Raw genomic sequence first — 13,075 nt, forward strand, 5'->3', positions numbered from 1 at the left:
ATATGCTCCAGAACAAAGAATGATAGAATGACTGAATGAGTGACCTAAAGCTCTCCGTGAGATGTTCTTTTAATTAAAACACATACGTAATTTTCATTGGTTAAAAGCATCAGGAAAGAAAGAAGATCCAATCAAAAAATCATCTGCTATAGGAAATACATTCGAAGAGACACATTATTGGTTTGCAAGACGTTGATTTGTCGCTTCTCCCATTGACGTAATTCCAAACGATACTAATTGTAGCTTCTTAGACCTGCTTCCAACTTGTGTCAGTGGAGCCTTTTGTTCAACCATTCTAGCATACACTGCTACCGGACACTAGTTACAAAGATGTGGAAACATTTCATATCAGTTTCATTTCCTTGAGAGAAATACATTTAATTGGTACAGACACAGAATAAACTTGTGACTAAAACAAAAGAAGTTTGTTACACAACGGACATGTGCAGAACTAACTGTTTCTTCCGTGGGCAAATTTGTTAGATAAACAGTCGCTGTAATCTCATCTGCTTGAGGCCCAGCAGAAAAGAAGAAATACTCACATTATTTCAGCATTTAATTTAGCAGAGAACATGGTCTTGACATGTTTTTCATTACAAAGTTAGTACATTTTTATAAAATCATGTGCAGGCCTTGCTTTCGATGGTGGACAAACAGAAAATCACAATTGTAGGTTATTAGACATTTTCATGTTAATACATCTTATATGATTAAAGCAAATGTTATTACTAGCACTGAATTTCTTCTCTCACAGCACTTTTCAAATCTGAAGTGGTAGAAAAGGCCATGTTAGAGGTGAAATGTAGTTCACCTTTGGACCCATGTCCTCACTTTGGCCCATATTTATACTTTTCGACGCTAAACTGCGCTAACGCAGTTTAGCGTCAAAAAGTTTTGCGCCGTCTAACGCCATTCTGAAGCGCCAAGCGGGCGCCGTATTTATGGAATGGCGTTAGACGGCGCAATCAGACCGGCGCTGCCTGGTTTGCGTGGGAAAAAACCACGTAGACCAGACAGCGCCGGCGTAGGGGGAAAATGGCGCATGGGCGTCTTAAAATGGGGCAAGTCAGGTTACGTCGAAAAAATCGTCTTAACCCGACTTGCGCCATTTTTTAACGACGCCCATCCCCCATCAACATGACTCCTATCATTGTAAAGATAGGAGTCATGCCCCCTTGCCCAATGGCCATGCCCAGGGGACTTCTGTCCCCTGGGCATGGTCATTGGGCATAGTGGCATGTAGGGGGGCACAAATAAGGCCCCCCTATGCCACCAAAAAAAAATATAAAAAATAAAAAATTATACTTACCTGAACTTACCTGAATGTCCCTGGGGTGGGTCCCTCCATCCTTGGGGGTCCTCCTGGGGTGGGCAAGGGTGGCAGGGGGGGTCCCTGGGGGCATGGGAGGGCACCTGAGGGCTCATTTTGAGCCCACAGGCCCCTTAACGCCTGCCCTGAGCAGGCGTTAAAAAGTGGCGCAAAAGCGCCGTTTTTAGCCACGCCAACTCCCGGGCGTCTCTTTTGCCCGGGAGTATAAATACCACGTAAAGTCCTGGGAGTCATTTTTTAGACGGGAACGCCTCCCTTGCATATCATTAACGCAAGGAAGGGGTTCACGCTAAAAAATGACGCACATTCCGGGAACTTTGGCGCTATTCGCCTCTAACGCCATAGTATAAATATGGCGTTAGTTGGCGTTAGTTTTGCGTCGAAATTGCGTCAAAAAAAACGACGCAATTTCGGCGCAAACGGAGTATAAATATGGCCCTTTATCTTTTCTTGGTTGGCCACTATGTTAAATTCATTTACTTACTCAGATTTTTGACCTCTCTCTCTTAATAGGGCTGAATATCCTGCCATGTGGAGGCAGGCCCTAATCTTGCTTTTGGGAAAGAAAGCGGGGCTCAATGCTTCCATCTTGTCCCATTATCACCCAATCTCTTTACTGCCATATATGTCCAAAGTGCTACAAAGACTAGTAAATGCCCAGCAAATACATTTTTTAAAAAGTAATAACTTGTTGGACCCTACCCAAACAGGATTTAGAACCACAAAATCCAGAAATAGCGCAGAGTCTACCCTTGGCAGTATTGGATAGTATTAGATTGGAGGTTGATGAAGGCACGGCTGCCGCCCCGATCCTGTTAGATTTGTCTGCAGCTTTCGACAGTCTCACATAACCTTTTGATGCAGAGACTGCACAAATTCGAAGTACATTTGAAAGCTTTGCAGTGGTTTGGATCATTTTTGAGCTACAGAATCCAATCAGTTCAGCTGCTCCTTTTCAGGTTCAATCACCTAATTTCCAAATGTGGGATCCCGCAGGGCTCCTCACTCAGCCCCTTCTTGTTTGTTATCTATATGTCTTCTTTAGAGGGTATTGTCAAGGTTTGGTACTTTGAGATCCTCTCCAAAGGTAATGATGCTCAGCTTGTTGTTTCCATAGGAGAGAAACATGGAGCAACACGGGACAATCTTATTGGCTGTCTCTCTGAAGTTGCCACATGGATGAGTATCACTGTTTGAAGCGTAATGCAGAAAACACAGAAATACTGCTGTTTGGTAGGGCAAGCAAAATCTGGAATTACTTTTGGTGGCCATCGCCTCTGGGTCCTGGGCTCAGACCAATGAGAATAGCCAAGAACCTTGGCTTCTTAATAGATGATACTCTATCTAAGCAAGACCAGGTTAATGCAACTTGTGATAAATGTGTCAGTCATCACCGCTTGCTGTGTAAGTTCTTTCACTGGATCCCAGCAGTAGGCAGGATTATAGGAATGCCTTATACCTAGGAATGTCTGGTTTCCTATTTATTCCCTTACAATCAGGGCAGAACACAGCAGCTAGACTTATTTGTAACAGTACACAAAATAGTTCTGCTTGTTTGAACTCACTGTATTGATTCCCTGAACATAAAAGGTCCAAATTCAAGTTACTATGTTATGCTTGTAGAGTACTCTATGAAACTAGGGCAATCATTTTACGGTAGCGAGTCACTTTCCACAAACCCACATGGGCACTTCGCTCCGCTAATCTAGTCATGGTGAGGGCCAAGTACATTAAAAAAGCGAGAATGGGAGAAGACCTTCCAGCCATTTAGCAGCAATCCATTGGAATTCTTTGCCTCTTGATCTCTGTCTTATCTCTGACCTCTTCATGTTTCGAAAGAGCTTGAAGACTTGGCCATTCCCCTAATAATGGTTTGAGCAGATGACAGGTAATCTTCGATCCCAGCAATGGGTTATTGCCTTGGGGATTATGGTAGCACTTTACAAATACGTTATATATAAATAAATAAATAAATAAATATGCACACTACGAGAGTTTGTTTTTCACCTGTCTCCCTTGCATACTTTTCCCCATCTCTGTGATCCTTCATCCAACCCTCTGCTGCCTGTTTGCTTGAACCAAGCACTTCCCTCCAACCCACTGATATCTATGTTGCCCCACACGTGCCCTCCCTCTGTGGACTGTGTTGTCCTCACCTACCCACGCTCCGTTGTCCGTGTTGCTGCTCTCATCATAGTGCTTTTTCCGCCATGTCCTGCACTGTCTGTGATGAACCCCACACGCCAACCTCCTCTCTCTCTGTTGCCTTCCTCCAGCAATAAATGAAAAACGGAGTGGTACGGTCAGCAAAGGTAGCATCATATAGCCTTATTATTATTATTTTTTTACTGTCAAGTTTAGTGGTCAAAGTTCGAGTGATCAGAAGGGCATGACATGCCCGTAGTTTTTTAATTTATGAAAAAACGTTCCCCTACTTTTTTTGAAGAGACACCCATCCGGGGATGATTAATTCCGATAGTTTAAATGCTTCAGCTGAAGTATCATTCAGGGAGCCTCCTGCGCTGTGAAACTTAAGGCAGGCAAACAGCTAAACAATAAACATGCCTTCCTGCCAAGAATGTCTGCTGCTTGAAAGAAAACCTGCAAATGTAAAGGGTGCTTGAGAGTTGGTACTGGCTTTAACTGATGGAATCACTTGAAGCTTTGTGATGACAAAGATTTACATTCTTTGAGTGGTAATGCAAGGGAGTTACCATCTCAGCTGTTAAGTGCTTGTTTTTAAACAAAAAAAGCATACAGTCTGGGTGTTACTAAAATCTATATTTTAGAAGCAGCATTTTATCTAAAGCTTTTTTTATTATTTATTTTGTGGCAGTCTATATTACATTATGCATAATGCAAGTTTAACATATTGACTTACATATTCACAGTGCTTTCTGTCACAGACTGTCATTATTCTCCACTGCACCAACCAAGATTCATGTATGTGGCTCTCTGGTTATACCCAGAACTCTGCAGAGCACTAACTAATAGAGGTTTCATAATGTATGTACTATAGTGCAGTTGACACTCATTAACTTAACTTTTATATTTATTTCCCATTTAAGCTGTGCGCTATTTTAGATGGAGCTACCTGAGGGTGAAAGACCAAAAAACGTACAGAATATTTTGGTTTTCTAACCACACCTTCGTCCCCGGCCCTGCACTCACGGATCCCACCCCCATTGCATGCTGGCGTTCCACCGCACAAAAATTAAGTTGAACTTCGACTAGTTGAGGGCAGGCAAATAGATGGCTTCCATGAGAGGCATTTCACAACCACCACCAAGTGTGTGGTCTCCGGAGTGATGAACCTCTCCTTCATCATGCTTAACATCATCCATACAGGTGAAGAGGCTTGGGCCCACATCCTGACCTGTCCCAGGGCCTAACTGTGGACTGCAGAGTCTTTTTTCCTGTGGGAAGAAGTTTGATGGAGGTTGGGGACACCTTCGAGTGACCCATAAAACATCAAGGGTCATGTCAGGATAAGCTGTGGAGGGACGAGGACTGTTGCAAGGTTTCGGTCTGCCCTTTGATTTATTGACTGTACCTGGGAAAGTTCATACCTCCAGTAAATATGTGTTATTATGTTTGAAAGACCAAAAAGTACAAATGTCCTTTGGTGACCTGTCCGATCATTGCTATCACTGACGTGCCTTTGTGCCTGGTATCCTCTGGCTTAACACAATTGTTTTTGTTGAAACAAGGGGTGCTTAAGCGAATAAAGGGCTGGTTAACAGCTTTATTACATTTCTGGACGTGACTTTGTCTCCGAAGGTGATGGGCACTTATGGTTTGTGTGTTTGATTTTACTCCTCTATTAATGTCCTTTGAAAATAAAATGCAATTTTTCTAAAGGCTAGAAGTTGATAGACAAACACATGTGCTGTATTTTATATGATAGGGTGACTCTGAGGGCTTCATTTAAAAGGCCCTAGCGGCACATTGCGCCACTGGGGCGTCATTTGTTTTACTCTCCAGTGGAGCAGTGTGCCGATCCATATTTACAAGGCCACGCAAAGCCACTTTCTCTTCCTGCACATAAATAATCATCCCTGCAATGCATGCACCCTTGCACCATGCAGCAAGGGTGCCTGCATTGGTGCTAGGAAGCAATTTGTGCACCAGCGCAGAGGAAAGTACAGGGATGTGTCGTATTTCTGTAAATACGATGCATCCCCGCCCTTTTGAAATGATGCAGCGCAGGCAGCTGGCTTGCAGCGCCACTCTGCGTCATTTCCTAGTAAATAAGGCCTTGAGTTCCTACCCCACATTACGTGGAGTATGCCTTGGCTGCCTGACCTTGCTATTCCTAGTGAGTGAAAAACAAAAACAGGAGCTGTGATACTTTTGAGTGGTACCTTTGGACCTGGACCATCTGAAGTGAAAAGAGCAACAATACTCTCACCAATATTATCAAGTATTCATATGTAACCCAGAGAACAAATCTAAAACTTGCCACTACCTCCACTTCCACCACAAAGTCCCCTTAGATGTATACTCTCCCCCCAAGATGGAAGCAACGTGCCTCCTGCGAACCATGTCAGGACTGTTTGTGGGGCCTAGGTCAACAAACTGAAGCAGGGCCCTTCATAGGGCAAGTACCTGTTTCAAAGTTGAAAGCATGTCTTGAAAACAAGGTAGATCTGGCATCTGGCACTATCTAAACATTAGGCATGCTCGCAGCCTCGTCATTAATGTGGGGTTGACTTTGGTTAAAAATCTATAAAAAGATGTTGTAACAGGAGCGTGGTGTACTCAATTAACGTGGAGGCTCGGGAATTATGACGTCTCTATACCCCGAGGGACCTGTGTCCTGTTCATCTTGAAGGCATCTTTGCTTTTGAGTTTCCTCCACATTAGGTCCATGGGAAACAAAAGAGGAGTATATTGTAACTTTCATCAAACTGCCCAAATATCCCTGGCCTTTGACACCTTGCAGGGCCTTCCATGTTTTCTAGGCACTTGAGGGATGCACAATCAGATCTGAAGTATGATAAACGCCACGGGCAGGTATAATTCTGCTGAACGTTGATGCCCTGAAAAGGAGTTTGAAGGAAGACATCGGGCCTGTTTTGAGAGTTCAAGCTGAGTATCTTCCTGACATCTAAGTACTATCATTATAATTTCATTTAAAAACAGGATGGAGTGGAAGCATTAGAAATTTACTGAAAAAACAAAGGTAAAATTAAGGGTATAGTTCGGTGAATATTAATGTTTTGAACTAAAAAAAACACAGAAATTCTTCAGTTCACCCCCCTTGGGCTCCTTATGACCTCATATATTACATCACTCAGTACATGTTACATAATTTATGACATCACTGATGACAGCTCAAATGACATAATTCATGATATCACTGATTAAATCCCTGATGACATCATCCAAGCTTGTACACCCACCCCGGGGGCCAAAATCTAAGGGGTTGGGGGTGTGTAGCCCCCCTCTTTGAGCTCCATCCACCAGGCCAGATACTGTAAAAAACGGGAGGAAGCAACATGGCCCCCTCCGCAAGCCCTACTAGGCCCTGGGGACCCCATTCCCCAGGACAAAATATAATACAAAAAGGGGAGAGGACTTTGCTGCCCATCGCCCAGAGCCTGATGTTTTTTAAATGGAAGGGGCAAGTGGTCCCCCTCCCCAAGCCTAATTTGTACCCTTGGGCCCCATGCCTTAGGGCCACTCAGTTTTTTTTACAAGGGAAGGAGACCACAAGCCCCTCCTCAAGAAACCTTTTCAGGCCCCAGGAAGCCTATTCCCTGGGGCTGTCCATTTTTTAAAAGGGAAGAAGGGCCCTCCCTGACTCTCTTTTGGCCCCAGTTAACCCATCCCCCAGGGCTGTCCACTTTTTAAAGGGAAAGGGGGACACCCCCCTCAGGGCCTATTATGCCTGGGGGACCTTTCCCCCAGAACCAAGTAATCAATAAAAGGAGGGGGGACTCAGACCATCAACCCAGAGACTAATTAGAGTCCAGGGACCCCATCCTGGGGTCAAAATTTAAATAAAAGAGAAGGGGGGCCATGTGGCCCCCTCCCTGAAATGAATTGGGCTTGGGGACCCCATCCCCCAGGGCCATTTTTTATTTTAAGGTGGGGGAGGTTCGTGGTCCCCTTCTCTGAGCCTCATTAGGCCCTGGGGACCCATCCCCCAGGGTCATATTTATTTTAAAGGGCAGGGATGCTGCGCAGCCCCCATCCCGGAGCCTATTATGGACTTGGGAACCCCAGCCTCAGGGGGCTCACTTTAATATAGGTAGGTGCCCCGGTGCCCACCTAGGGCTCCCACAAATACTTGTTTGGGGTCACGGGGGATCCCCAGCCACTCCCTACGGCCCCACCTGGCTACCCCCATGCTGCAGGAGCCAGAATTGCTCCCGTCCACAGGGAACAGCTATTTATGCTGCTCCCTTTGCATCAGCGTAGGCAGGAAAACCGAATATAAGTCTGCTCCCAGCCATTTTAAATCTCCCACCTGCTGGGAGCAGACTTTGGGGGTTATTCTAACTTTGGAGGAGTGTTAATCCGTCCCAAAAGTGACGGTAAAGTGACGGATATACCACCAGCCGTATTACGAGTTCCATAGGATATAATGGACTCGTAATACGGCTGGTGGTAAATCCGTCACTTTTCCGTCACTTTTGGGACGGATTAACACCTCCTCCAAAGTTAGAATAACCCCCTTTGTGTTTGATCCCATTTGCCAGGAGATTTAAAAATGCTCCCGCCAAGCGGGAGCAAACACAAGTTTCCTTGCCTGTGCAGTTGTAGGCAGGGAAGCTGCTGTATCCGAAGGGTGGGTCGCCAGGGACACAGCAAGTGAGCCGGCACCGGGGGATACTTTCCCCAGGGTCATTAAGGGCTCAGGGAGGAGGGCCGCATGGCCACCCACTCCCTTTAAAGTTAAATTACCGTTCTGGAGGATGAGGTCCCTAGGGCCTTTTAAATGCTTGGGGAGGGGGCCCAAATGCCCCCTCCCGTAAACAGTTAAATTGATCCCCTGGGGATAGGGTCATTGGGGGCTGAAATCGGCTCGGAAGGGGTCCACGCAGCCCTCCTCATAAAATACAATAGGTCTTGGGGGATGGGGTCCCTGAGGCCAAATATGGCTAAGGGAGGGAGGCAGCGCACCCCTTTCCTTAACCCGTTCTGTGCCTTGGATGAGATCACCTCGTCCTGCACCCGGCCCACGGGGGGAGCGCTAGCGCTCCCCCCGTGGGTCCCCCACCCACACTCCCTGGTCGGGGATGGAAGGGGAATCCCTTCCCCTTCCACCCCGACCCCCCCCTCAGCTATCTGATGACAGCGCGCTCACATCGTGCCAACGTCATCAATTGTTGCTGAGGACTCTAGCGCGTCGAGGGAGAGGACCACAAAGAGGTGAGTCCTTCCCTTTTTGGGGGATTTGGGGGGGAAAACAGACACAGGGGGAAAGGAAAGGGTTTTTCCTTTCCCCCTGATCCTGTTTTCAGTGGATTCCTGCTCCACGATCGCGGGAGCAGGAATCCCCACTAGGCACCAGGGATTTGTTTGTAGGCTTAGTTTTGGGAGCGACCCCTTGGGCAAGGGTCGCTCCCCTTGGGGGGCATAATTAATCCTATTTCGCCCCCCCCCCAGGGGCAGATCAGCCGATTTTTCAGCTGATCTGCCCCCAAGGGGGGTCCAAAAACCACTAGACACCAGGAAATTCATTTTTGTTATGTTTTTTGGGAGCGACCCCTTGGGCAAGGGTCGCTCCCATTGGGGGCTATTTTTTATCCTATTTCGGACCCCCCTGGGGGCAGATCACCCGATTTTTCGTCCGATCTGCCCCCAGGGGGGTCCGAAAACCACTAGACACCAGGGAATTTAATTTCCTTATGTTTTTGGGCAGCGACCCCTTAGGCAAGGGGGGAATAATTTTTTATATGTTTCGGCCCCCCCCTGAGGCTAGATCGGCCATGTTTTTGGCCGATCTGGCCCCCGGGGGGGGTTGAAACCCACTAGGCGCCAGGGATTGTGTGGTGTGTGTGTTTTGTGTGTTTGGGGGCACCCCTTGGGCAAGGGTCGCCCCCCCAAAGGGGGGAAATTTCGTATTGACCATCTCTGTCCCCCTTGGGGGCAGAGGGCCCTATTTTTGTAGGCCCATCTGCCCCCAAGGAGGGCAGAAACCACCAATACGCCAGGGATTTGTTTTTTGTTCCCCTTTTTTTGTTTTGTGCTGGGGGTGCCCCCTTTTGCCCCCTTTGGCAAGGGTCGCCCCTAAAGGGGGCACAGAGCTGTTGGCCATTTCTGCCCCCCTTCGGGGCAGATCGGCCAATTATTTTTACGCCCATCTGCCCCCAAGGAGGGCAGAATTCACTTAGGCACCAGGGATCCTGTGTGTGTGTGTTTTGTGTGGGGGGGAGGCACCTTTGGCAAGGGTCGCACCCCAAAGGGGGCACGTTAGTGATGGCCATTTCTGCCCACCTTGGAGGCAGATCGGCCTATTTTTTTTAGGCCCATCTGCCCCCAAGGGGGGCAGAAGGCACCAAGATGTCAGAGATTTTCTTTTTTTGGTTCCCTTTGGTTTTTTTGTGTGCTGGGGGCACCCTCATTTACCCCCTTTGGCAAGGGTCGCCCCCCCGCCCCCCAAACAGGGTACAGTGCTGTTGGCCATTTCTGCCCCACTTGGGGGCAGATCGGCCTATTTTTTTGTAGGCCCATCTGCCTCCTAGTGGGGCAGAAGCCACGTAGGCACCAGGGACAATTTCTAAGTTGTTGGTGGCGGGGTGTTTGTCAACTGGCGAAGTATTTGTATTTGTGATTATAACAGTTTATTTCTTCTTTTGTTCTAGTTCAAAGCTTTTGCTTCCTTTGCTGTGGATCCTTGCAGTTTTGGCAGTAGTTGTCCTGCGGTTTGCATAGTTGCATGTTTTAGGGAAGTGAAAGCAATTTACTCCAAAGGAGTATTGCTGACATGTATGAATGACATGTTTGTACGTGGTGTACTAAATGCATTATTGTGTGTGAAAATGTCCTTAGATTTGAGCACAATGATATTTGTGTTGTCATATGTCGAATTTTCTTTTTCCTTTTTTCTTTTTAGTGGGATATCATTGGTGATTGCTGTGTCTGTACAGAGTAGTTGCTAGTGAGTAGCTTTTTCAGGCAAGTGAGTGGTATAGTTTTTTAGTACATAACTCTTTGTGATAAAGCTACACTTTGTTTATTACTTATTTTAGTGCTAGTTGTTGTTGGCAATCCATTTGTTGTTAGTGAGGATCATAGCTAGCCGTAGAGTGACAGCTCAGCAGGTTGTTGGCATGCTCTTTGAGTCATCTTCAGACCATGATTACGAGACTGACTCTGCATCTGAGGCAGAGGAGGAAGTGAGAGATTCTGGAAGTGAGTTTTCTGTCCGAGAGGGTTCTTCTGATGAGGAAGCTACTCTCAGTGCAGATGAAGGGCCTGTTTTAGAGGAGGACATTGATGTGCCAAGAGTGCAGCAGCCTGGGGCTGAAGGGTTTCCCATTAGAAGACCTGACACCTGGATTGCCCCAAACATGGAGCAGCCACAGTTACCTGCATTTACTGGTCTCCCAGGGTGTAGAGTCAATACGGAAAACTTTTTGCCAGTCCATTTTTTTCACATGTTTATGGACGATGTATTTTTTGAAGAGATTGTGGAGCAGACTAATTTATATGCAGAGCAATATTTGAGGGACAATGCTGCCAGACTTAGGCCTCAGTCTAGAGCTACTCAGTGGGTTCCCACATATCTGGAAGAGATGAAAAAGTTTTTAGGTTTGACTTTTTTGATGGGTTTGATCAGGAAGCCGTCACTGGCTTCTTATTGGTCTCCTAATCCCTTGATGGCAACGGCAATATTTCCTGCAACTATGACACGTAATCGCTAATTTGCTTCTTCTTCGTATGCTGCATTTTGTAGACAATGCTTTAGCCTCGCCACGAGATCACCCTGATTGTGACTGACTTTTTAAGATTAGGCCTGTCCTTGATCATTTTTAAAATCGTTTTTCAGAGGTCTATGTTCCAGGCAAAGAGATAAGTGTGGACGAGTCTTTGGCCCTTTTCAAGGGGCTTTTGGTTTTTAAGCAGTACATTCCTAGTAAGAGGGCACTGTATGGGATTCAATTGTAAATGCTGTCAGAAAGCAGTACAGGATATGTGCATAATTTCCGGGTCTACACTGGTAGGGATTCCAGTACTGACCCTCCTGGTTGTCTGGCCACTTTTGAAGTTAGCGAAAACATTGTGTGGGAACTTGGTAGACGACTGTTTAACAAAGGTCACCATTTGTACGTAGATACATTCTACACTGGAGTGCAGTTGTTCAGAGAGTTGTTTAGAGTGGACACTGTTGCTTGTGGCACAATCCGTTCTAACCAAAAAGGCTATCCAAGGGAACTTGTCTGTAAAAAACTTGAGAAGGGACAGTGCAGTGCCTTGCGGAATAATGAGCTGCTAGCTCTGAAATTTTCAGACAGGAGGGATGTGTACATGCTATCTACCATCCATGATGAGAGTACTTCCCATGTGACTGTTTGGGGTCAGGTTGCGGAAGTGCGCAAACCTGCGTGCATTTTGGACTACAATAGGCACATGGGTGGTGTTGATAGAGTAGATCAGAGGTTGGAACCTTACACTGCTCTTCGTAAGTCTTACGTGTGGTATAAAAAGTTGGCCTTACATTTATTTCATTTGGCAACTTTTAATGCTTTTATTGTGTTCAAGGATTGTTCACCTGAGTCAAGGATCACATTTGTTAAATTTCAGGAGTCAGTGATAGAGAGCCTTATTGTGGTGGAACAGGCAAGAGTTCCTAGCGTAGAAGTGGTGGAGGATGCGGCTAGATTGAAAGATCTGCACTTTCCAGATCACATTCCTCCCTCTCCCAAAAAAGACTTGCCCACAAAGAAATGTAGAGTATGTGCCTGGAGAGCAATCCGGAGGGAGAGCCGGATGTACTGCCCCGATTGCCCTTCAAAGCCTGGGCTGTGTGTGCCTGGCTGTTTTAGAAGTTACCACACCAAGAATAACTTTTGGGAAATACCGTGAGCGTAAACTGGCTATTTTATATTTTCATATGTTCAGTTTCACGGTTGGCATTACTGTCATGTATTTAGTTAGAGCTTTTGTGTTTGTAGTTTTGTACTTATTTTATAATTAGTTAGTGGTTTCTTTGTTGTTTATAAACAAAAAAAAAGTGATGGCGGTGTGCGTGGGGTGGCGCTTGGCAGGCGGTGTGCATGTGGTGGCGCTTGGCTGGCGGTGTGCGTGGGGTGGCGCTTGGCTGGCGGTATGGGTGGAGTAGCGCTTGGCTGGCGGTGTGCTTGGGGTGGCGCTTGGCTGGTGGTGTGCGTGGGGTGGCGCTTGGCTGGCTGTGTGCATGGGGAGGCGCTTGGCTGGCGGTGTGCGTAGGGTGGTGCTTGGCTGGCGGTATGGGTGGGGTGGCGCTTGGCTGGCGGTGTGCATGGGGTGGCGCTTGGCTGGCAGTGTGCTTGGGGTGGCGCTTGGCTGGCGGTGTGCGTGGAGTGGCGCTTGGCTGGCGGTGTGCATGGGGTGGCGCTTGGCTGGTGGTATGGGTGGGGTGGCGCTTGGCTGGCGGTGTGCGTGGGGTGGCGCTTGGCTGGCAGTGCCAGCCAAACGCCAGTCCACACACTCATCAGCTGGTGTGATTGCTGTATCAGGCATGTGGGCGTATGAAAATAATGGGCCCTTGAGTGCCGCTGTCTGTCGATGCGAGTGTTGTAATGTGCTGGG

General features: G+C 47.0%; 1 long non-coding RNA gene across 1 annotated transcript in view; it reads right to left on the minus strand.

Annotated features, from left to right (window-relative positions):
- Nucleotides 1–101: 101 nt before the first annotated feature.
- The window catches only part of LOC138284727 (uncharacterized), a 137,199-nt gene continuing 124,225 nt past the window's right edge, over nucleotides 102–13,075 (minus strand). Inside the window, exon 3 of the long non-coding RNA XR_011201449.1 lies at nucleotides 102–318. This is a non-coding gene — a long non-coding RNA (uncharacterized lncRNA). The remainder of the gene's footprint in view (nucleotides 319–13,075) is intronic.

The sequence above is a fragment of the Pleurodeles waltl genome, chromosome 3_1, assembly GCF_031143425.1.
Source record: "Pleurodeles waltl isolate 20211129_DDA chromosome 3_1, aPleWal1.hap1.20221129, whole genome shotgun sequence".
NCBI classification, from domain to species: domain Eukaryota; kingdom Metazoa; phylum Chordata; class Amphibia; order Caudata; family Salamandridae; genus Pleurodeles; species Pleurodeles waltl.